This window comes from Apis dorsata, unplaced genomic scaffold (genome assembly GCF_000469605.1).
Source record: "Apis dorsata unplaced genomic scaffold, Apis dorsata 1.3 scaffold_194, whole genome shotgun sequence".
NCBI lineage: Eukaryota > Metazoa > Arthropoda > Insecta > Hymenoptera > Apidae > Apis > Apis dorsata.
Window position 1 is genome coordinate 1,742,012 of NW_006263478.1, and position 10,263 is coordinate 1,752,274.

The following is a 10,263-nucleotide window of genomic DNA, read 5'->3' on the forward strand; positions in this document are numbered from 1 at the left end:
AAAAAAATAATTTAATACTCAATTTAATTTATAATATAAATATAATATAAATATTGATACATTTCGTAAATAAATTAATATTAATTAATAAATCTTTATGCTATATATCAATGATTTATTTTTGTATATAAATTATGATTTACAAGCAATTCTTTTTTTTTATAAATCCTCAATGAATATTAATGATTCATTGCATCGTTTACTTTTTCCTTATTGTTGTATCATTATTTCCATATTATTGTATGTCATTATTTATCGCAGTAACTTCCAATATTCCAATTTCAGTTTTTAATAAAGCTCTAAAGAATCATTTTCAAGCGATATATGTATTTAATTTAACTCTTTTTTAAATATACATCGAATGTATGCATCGAATCGATTATTCGTATCATTAATCGATTTTAATTACACGATTCTAATAATTGTGCAGGACAGTTGTACAATGATTAAGTTCACCAAGCTGAAGGAGGCTTAACCGCGGAAATTCTGTGGAGCGCGGCGAGAGCGCAGTCGCACCGCTTATAGATTTTCCCCTTTGGTGACTTGGTACGTGTAATACCGACACAAAGCTCGGGGGTTGCATGGATGAGGTAAAGGGGATGGTTTGTGTCCGACGCGCAACGTCCATGGAAGGGAAAAGGAACTGCGCACACCCGGAGGTAGTGGAACAGGAGGACGAGGTGGAGGAAGAGTAGGAAAAAGAGGTAGAGTAGGAGTAGAAGGAGGATGTAGCGAGAGGACAGAAGCGACGGGCTAGGCCAACCGTCTACACTGTGAACTGCCCGATCGGGAATGAATAATCTCGCGCATAGGTGGTGCCCGATGTGAAGGATTTGGACATGTGACCAAGGGTGAGTGCATCATCGAGGTGCATCTTCGTGGTGCACTACTACTCGTATTTCGCGGTTAAACACGTGGTCCGGGTTCTTCAATGCGTATTTCGAATGGTAAGTCTTTTTTTCCTTTCATTCGTTTTCTATCTGTTCATTACACTTTCGCATGATGCCAGGAAATTTGTAATGTTCGCATATTACTTAAGAATCACATTATACATCTCGTTACATTCTTACATTTATAACACATTTTTTTAAATGATAAACGAATTGAAATTTTCAAAGATAAATTTTAATGAATGTTTGTTTCAAATATAAAATCTATAGAAGAATTAACTTTCTTTAAGAGAATATTACATGTTGTTAATTTTTAAATTTATTTTCAGTTATTTTAAGCGATGTTAAATATTAAATATTGTTTCATTGTAAAATTCGGTTGTTGATATTTGATTTTCGGGCGCGGTTCGTGTTATATTTTTTTGAACTCTTTTCTAAAAAAAATTTTGTAATTAGAAAATATGTGTAGGATAAATATATCTTTGCAAGATTTGTTTGAACTTAGCGAAAATTATTTCTCACAATTTTATCATTGATATTATCATCTTCATGTGTAAACTTCGGAATTTTAATTGTATTGTCTGAAGTATTTAAATTTATCACAGTTTGATTTAAAATATTTAATTTATTCTTTATGTACTTTTATCAAAGAATTTTTAATTAATTTTTTAAATTTTTTAAATTTTTTAAAGTTATTTATAAGAAATTAAAAAAGTATGTTTCTATTTTGTACTAATATTTATTAGAATATTTATTAGACATATCATAAATATGTTATTGATGCATAAAACATGTATAATTTTATATATATTTTATGTTTTTTTAAACTAATTTTATATATATAATTATGATTATAAACGCGATAAGCATAAAACTAGATAAGTTGATTTATAATACTTTTCTAATATTTAAATATTTTTTGAATATATTAATATTCATTTATATTTTAAAAATATCGATTTGATGTATATAATTACTGTCTCTCTCCTCTCCACATTACATAAAAAGAAAATTACGATTAATTAAAAGAAATTAAGATTAATTATTAATTTTTTAAAGAAATAAATTAGAATAAGTAATTGTTTAAAAATTTAATATTTTTATAATTATATTAACAATTAAATTATAAATATATAATTGCAATGATTATAATAAAAAAAATATAATTAGTTATAAAAATCACAATATTCTGTTTATATACACATCTATCGCAATATTACGCGCGAAAAGAATTTGTAAATATATGAATAGTATATCTATATCATAATAAATTAAGTATTTAAATATGTTAAGATTACATTATTCTAATAAATTATAAATAAATTGTAAGAAAACAAATTGAATTTCATTATTTATTGTAGATAAAAAGTAGAGTATTAAAAAAATGATGTACATGATGTACATTTACATGTAGTTATTTTGAATTGCAATTAATTTTTAAAGATTTTATATTAAAAAAAAGAAAATGAATTTTAAAGTCCCTCTATTTTCTTAACTTTTTAAAATTATATTTTGAATTATATATTTGTAAATGAATATGTAAGATATAAAACATTTTGTCTGCATTTTTACTTATCAGATAATTTCAATACGAAATGTTGAGGTTACCATGGCAAGTACAAGGGGGGTGAATTGGGAAGTGGGCGTGAAGGTTGATTCATGCTGGTACGGTGTTCTATAGTACCTCTTTAGCTATATTTCGATAATAAGAAGCGATAACGTCAGTACTGCATTACGGCCAAATTCAGTATTATATCGATAGAAAAAGTTAGACTAATCTCAATTATTTTTTTTTATTGATCACGTTACTGTGTATATAAAAATTTTCTTTTCTTAGTTTTAGCAAAAAACGTAAAAATATTTATTATATATACATATACATACAAATCTTAGGTGAATAATTTAATTTTAAAACAATATTAATTGAGAAATATTAAATTATTTTGATTCATATTTCAAATAATTTTAAATTTTAAATATTATAAATAACATAGTACAAATCGCCGAACTTATTATTTAAAAAAGGATCAATTTAAGAATATTGAAAGAAAGAAAAATGTTTAAAAGTATATATAGATTTAAGAATTAGAACAAAGTGTAATTATTAAATAATTATGTTTACTCATGTTCAATTATTATAAAATTAATAAAAACGGAAAATATTATTAATATTTATAAAAATAATAATATTTACATATATACAATAATGATCTGTACAATATATACATTTTTATTATTTTATTTTTTTATTATTTATTTTATCATGATCTTATTACGTCAGTATCATTTTTTTGTTTTAATTCAGTGCATCATCATTAATTGCAAACTTATGTATGTTTGTGAAAAAAGTCTTTGTGCAGTTGACAGTGGACAATTGAGAGAGAGATAAATTATCTTGTAACAGAGATATACATATATTTTTCATTATGTGTTCATAAAAGTATTACCAATAGAAAGATGCAAACTATTTATATAATTAAATATTTAAATTAAATATTATATTATTTAAATTATTTTTTACATTAAGCATTATGCTCGAATAAAATTTTTCAATAAAATAAAATTTGATTAAAGAACATAGATAATCATATATTAGAAAATATTTGAGAATATACATATGAATCTTATGATAAAGATGTAAATAGTTATACGTACATATATTATAATACATAATACTATTATGTATAATATTTTGTTTAACTTCGTATGCGTGCGTTAATTAATCAGAATATATCGTTTTACATACAGATAAATACTTGTATGTATATTTACGATTTACCTCCATTTTTTAATGTCTGTTTAACAAAAATTTATTGATAAAAAAATTTTTATATTAAATACAATTTCGAACTTAATTTTTAAACGCAGAAAATATTTTCCAAATCCTATGGTGCGATTATACATATACATTTTGATTGTCATGCAATGAAACGTAGAACTATAGGAACAATAGACGTCTATAACATTTATGTAACAGCAATTAAATGTGCAACAAAATAATAATAATTTGTCAACAAAGATTAATAAAATTGATTTGAAAATCACAGATGAATATTCAAATCTACTAATCTATTTTCACCATATAATTTAACATGGTGTTCTCTTTCTCTTTCTCCCTTCGTTCTAGGATAAATTGGGAATAGATTCTGGTTTCTAGAATGTCAATTGTATATTACAAATAAACCGCTGCACTTAAAATACTCGTGTTTAGGTGAAAATTATACGGCATGTATCAATAGTCTCATAAATGTAAGTAAATTGAGATATAGTGTTTGAATCTTTTTTCTTTTTTTTTTTATAATGTTATCTATTATCAAAACATTACGTGCAAATGTACAGAGTTATCAGTTGTAAAACAATGCAATTTTTAGCGCCAGTTATGTGCTATAACGGGATTTGATGTACAGTTTAATGTACTAATGTAACGATTAAGAAATGCTTAAAGATATTTTTATATTATAAATTTATAAGATTCTTAATTTAAATTAAAAATCTATAAGAAATTATTATTCTCCATTGATGACTTCTTGAATTCAAAAGATAATATATTTTGATACGCGATATAATTATATAATTTAAATAATATTGTAATATGTACATGTATATAAATGTAAATACATGTAAATAAATATAACTGGGAACAAAAATAATATTGTTATATGTATATTGAGAGTTCATCATACTTTTGAAGACATGTAATCAAACATGCGGGTATGTTAAAATAAAACTCGTAGAAATATAAAGGTATAGTAATGCAAAAGAGGTGAAATCTATTAGTTTCCTGTAACATGTTTCGCTATTGAAACTCTTTGTTATTATATCCGGAATAGTTAGAAAGGAATCAAATGTTATGTTATTTAGGTTATATCGATAAAGCTATATTTGGATTATATATTTATTTATGTTTCAAATAATAAAAATGTATAATTTTAAAGAAAAATGCTCTTTTTTTGTGTGTCTATACAATTCATATTATGAATTTCATATTGTAATACATTTTTTTATACAGTTAATTACATAATTAATAAATTATTAAATTAGTTAAATAATTATTATCATTGTGATAAGAGAAAAGTTTATGTATCATAAGAATTTAATTTATTATTTTTAAGAAAAGTACATATAAGATCAATTTTACATGATTCAAAAATATTTTTTAATGTAAAAAAAATTATTAGTACCGTTAAATTAGAAATGAAATTGTAAAATATAATATTTTTAATATACACATATCGTATTTATCATATTTATAGCGTAATATGAATCATAATATTATGTGGGTATTACATCGATGAAATCAGATTTATGTAATTGAATGTTCACTCCAATTAAAAAAAAGTCATTAAGAATATAAATCGATATAAATACAAATAACGAAAGAATATAACGTATGTAATTATTTTTTAATATTTTTTAATTTTTATAAAAGAAATTAATTCAGATTAACTTAAATTGTTGTTAAATTTGTTTTCAACAATATATCTATAATTCATTATTAATTCATTATTAACTCAATAATAATCATTAATTGTTCATTTTATATTTATTAGTAAAATTCAATTACACTAGAAAGAAATAGATTTACAATCTTGTAAATAATAAAATGAATTATATGAAAGAACGAAGAAAAAATGAAGGTTCAAATATAAAGAAGTTTAATGAAGCAAAAGAGATTTTGCAATTATTGTAAGTAACTTAACGTTATATTTTTAATAATATTTTTTTTGCTATATTTATTTGTAGAAAAATAAATTTCTTTTTAACCTTTTTATAATGATACGTCATTACATTAATGAAATTGTATTCAAAACGAAATATTCCAATATTCAAAGTATACATTTGTATTTAAATACAATTGGATTATAATCATTGCATATATTGAAATTATAATTATCAACAAAATAATGTTCTATTTTTAAGATCTCGTGAAAAAAATTAATTTCTGATGAAAAATAATTTTATAAGATATATTTTATCATTTTTTTGGCATAGTTATTTATAAATAACATTTAAAAAAAACTTTAAATATCAATATGCATAATACTATTTAAATAAATTGCAAAATTTAAAATATTTATTTATATTATCATTCGAATATATTACAAATGAAATTGAACAAAATAAAATAAATATCAATGATACTTTATTAATATTTATCACGTAACTATAATTATTAGCGATAAAAACTAATAATACATAGCATAATACTTTCAATAGCTTTCAGTTGTATATAGGTGACCTATAGATAAACATTTATTTCTATTCTATATACGTTATATTCTGTATATATTTTCGTCATAAGTAATTTTAAATTATGTAGCTTTAAAAAAAAATGATAAAAGGAGTTTTTTATAATTCATAAAAATTGTCGTAAGTAAATAAATCTTTTTATTGATGTCTATATTTTTGTACTTTTATGAACATAAAGTATAAATACACATACGAACTAATAAACTGCTATATATATCATGTATTATAATTAATCTCGATGTGATAAAAATTATATAGACAAATTTAATGTTTGCAATGTTACGTCAATGCAAACCAAGGATTTTAAGTATGTACATATATCTTATGATTGTAAGAAATTCGTTGTTTTATTTCATATTTTAGTAGAATGACTTTGTATTATTACCCATTAAAATTGTATGACTGAATATGATTTATTTTATTTTATTTTTTTTTTTGCTAGAGATAGCTGGTTATTAATATCTTTTTGCATCTATTTAATAAAATAGACATGACTTTTAAAAAATTTTTCAAAAATGAAGCCTGTATATATTTTATAAAATCATTATAAAAAAAATATTTATTCTCTTGAATGTAAAAAATGTTCATTTTTTTATAAAAAGTAATCGATGAACGATATTTTTATATTTTTATTTTGGTACAATATTGGTTCTATTTAATTATTATCTGATACGGGATATCATATGTACTTAAGTGTATATTATTCTATTTAATTATTATCTGATACGGGATATCATATGTACTTAAATGTATATTATATCTAAAGCGTTACAGCAACTTATCAGCAGTCTTCTTTAAAACTGTTGCAAAAAAATCATGATACAATTCGTTCATAACTTCATTGGGATAGATACAAATTAAATATGACATAAGCATATGGTTGATGTATCGATCGTGCCACATATTAAACATTAAATGAAGTTGTACGAATTTATGTTGTAAAGAATTTTTAGAATTTTTAAAAATTTATTTCTTTTTTACAAGATATAGAATATCGATCGATTAACATGTAATATGTATATCGATGAAAATTATTTTTGATGATGTGAATTGAAAAATTGCATTATTAATATGAGATACTTTGTGTGTGCACCTTTCCACAGATATAGCATTATTTACTTCATGATTATTCAGCACATGTTAAAACTGATCGCGTGTTTAGTTTCTCCGATGTTTGCTACATTCTAAATGTTAAGTATTCTAAAAGAGAATTGTTACTTTAATGTCATAATATATATATATATATATATATATAATATATGTGATAATTGTAAGAAAAAGTTTAAAATTATTAACATAAAAAATTATTCAAAATTATGAACATATTTTTACTTTTATAATTAAATTAATTTTGTATAATCTTTGCGTTAAAAGTAACATATATTATTTCTCTACACATATATTATTTATATACTACATGTAATACTATAAAAAATATAAAAAATAATAATTTAAAAAGTAATAATTTTATCTTTTGCTAAAAATAATATCAATATTTTATGAAACATATTACAATATTATTTCACAGAAAAAGTAACACATTTGATTCTATGAAAGATATTTATATAATAGATTATTCAAATATTACATCGTTTTCATGATAAACAATCGAAATATATTTCTTTACTTTAATTTATTGCTAACCTTCTTTTTATCGCTATATGCTATTATGTTTTAAAAGTCTTTGCAACATATTAATTTTCAGATAACTTCAGACATGCTTATTTTCATAGCAAAAACAATTTATTTTTTTTCATAAATTAAAGAAAATATCCTATTTTCCATGATACTTCTCGCTTTGTTATACGTTGCTTAATATCATTGCAATTTTTTTTCATTCATGAACGTGTAAAAATTCCTCAGATACAAAGTAGATATATATTTGTAATGAATGTGTGTAAAATGTAATATAAATGCACTAGAAATTCTTCGAATGTATGTGTATACTATACAGCAACGTTGTTACATGTTTTTCGCAAAGCAAATATAAGTTGCAGACAATTTTTTTTTTTCATGATAAGTCTACTTCTATTTTATTTTACTCAAAAGAATAAAAGATTCGAGAGAAAGAAAAACACTAGAAAAAGAAAAAAAGAAAAAAAAAAAAGCAAGAGCGGACAAAATAGAAATGCATTTTTAAATGAGTGATGAAATGTTCATATTCGATTTTCTTAGAATAAAGTCTAATAATATTATATTAATATACTATTATATTATATACTTATAGCACTTATAGCACTTTATTTTTGGCATTATATCATTGATATATTGTATATATTTATAATTGAAAAATTAGATAATCATATATTTTTTTATCTTTTCTGTATGCATATAGTTTGTATGTATTACACGTACTTATATATAATAAGAAATGTAAAGAAAAATGTATAATCCTAATTGATATTTAAGAATCACTTATTACTTAAGTAACCTTCACCCTTATTGAATTTCACTTTACATATTAATATACCAGATTCTATAGACTTTTTTTATTCAAATTGTAGTTTGCTCTATAATATTTAAATGTATTAAATTATATATATTATTTATTTTAAATAAAATTGTCAAAATATTTTTATATATATTAATATATAGTAGAAACTAGTAAAGTAGTAAAGGACAATTAAATTAATTTTTTTTATTATTGTAATATCATGCAAATATCAAAGATAAATAAATGTTATGCCGTAAATGTCTTCTTTTATTCATGTTAAACGTTCATATGTGTGTTATAGATTGTGTAAATAAATGAAAACCACAAGCACGTACACATTACATCATCGATTAAACCAGATTTCCGTATATGATTTTTTCTCGCTTTAAGATGATCCGAATAGAAATGCTAAAAAAATTGTATCTATTTTCAACGATTTTCAATGAGAAAATTTGTAATAAAGATTTAGCGGTATAGAGATTTTGTATAGAATTTTTATCTATATTTTTGCATATAAAACAGAAACAAGATAAAAATAACTACAGTTTTAAATAAAACGATATCGTATTATGGAATGAAATTATTTTTCTTTGCAATTTAATTTTTTTTAATCCATATTTTAAATTCAAATTTTATGTGTTTATACGATAAAAAAAATCTTGATTAAAAACAATAAAATAAAATGTGTGCTTCAAATGAAAATAAGAATATAGTTCAATTAACAAATAAAATATTACATATATATATAAGTAGTTACTTTTAGATTCACATAAATACCGAACATAAACAACATGTTATTATGAGGAAATATTACATTTCATAGTTGTTATGAATGTAAATGAATAAATTGAGTATTCAGGAAAAACTGCGGTTACATATTTATATACTGCTTATATGCATATATATAAATAATCACTGCATATAATTTGACTAAAAATATGACTAGTATTTAAACAAATATTACTCAAATGGTTTTTTATTTAATATAGATTATAGAAAAAAAAAGATATTAATGCAAGTATAATTTAATTATTGAAAAATATAAACATGTACTATATGATAAGAGAAACGTTAGATAATATATTGATTGATAATATAATGATTAATACGACGAAGAATTAACCAAATATTCCGAATATTTTACACATTAATCGAACATTTTATATTATTTTGAAAATATTCGATTTATTTTATATTTTTTATCCTCCTTTAAGCGTAAATTGACAGTGCATACGAAATGATAATTAGTTAACGGCACATTAGTTATTTAAGTCATTGGCTTAAATTATCTCTTCTTCTTTGAAAATTTGAAGGCATGTATATGTAATTTTCACGCTCTTACTAAAGATAAGATATATTTATTTTTAAAATGATAAAAATATTCGAAATGGTGTCATAAGTTGAAGCACATTCACCTAACGATGTTTTAAAATTTTTTCAAAACAAATTTTCGCTTCTTTGAAATCGAGAATTATTATAATGTGATTATGTTATAAATATATATAACATAATAGAATCGAGATAAAGTACCTAGCCTAATATAAAATTATAAAGAGAAAAAATTTTATTTCTTATATATACTTTTATATATATATACTATATATATTCCAAAGTGGTGAAACAAAATATTAAATCTTTCAATTTTGATTCGATCGAGTGATCTTTTTCTTTTTTTTTTTTTTTTTTGAA

The 10,263-nt window shown here is 21.9% G+C and overlaps 1 protein-coding gene across 5 annotated transcripts in view; it reads left to right on the forward strand.

The window, feature by feature from the left end:
* The first annotated feature begins 618 nt into the window (after positions 1 to 618).
* Positions 619 to 10,263, forward strand: part of LOC102675904 (glycoprotein 3-alpha-L-fucosyltransferase A) — a 15,226-nt gene continuing 5,581 nt past the window's right edge. The window contains exon 1 of one of the 5 annotated variants that reach the window (XM_006614674.2): positions 619 to 947. The gene's annotated coding sequence lies outside the window, so the exon portion shown is untranslated. The remainder of the gene's footprint in view (positions 948 to 10,263) is intronic. The other 4 variants (XM_006614675.2, XM_006614673.2, XM_006614677.2 and 1 more) reach the window with 4 other exon arrangements.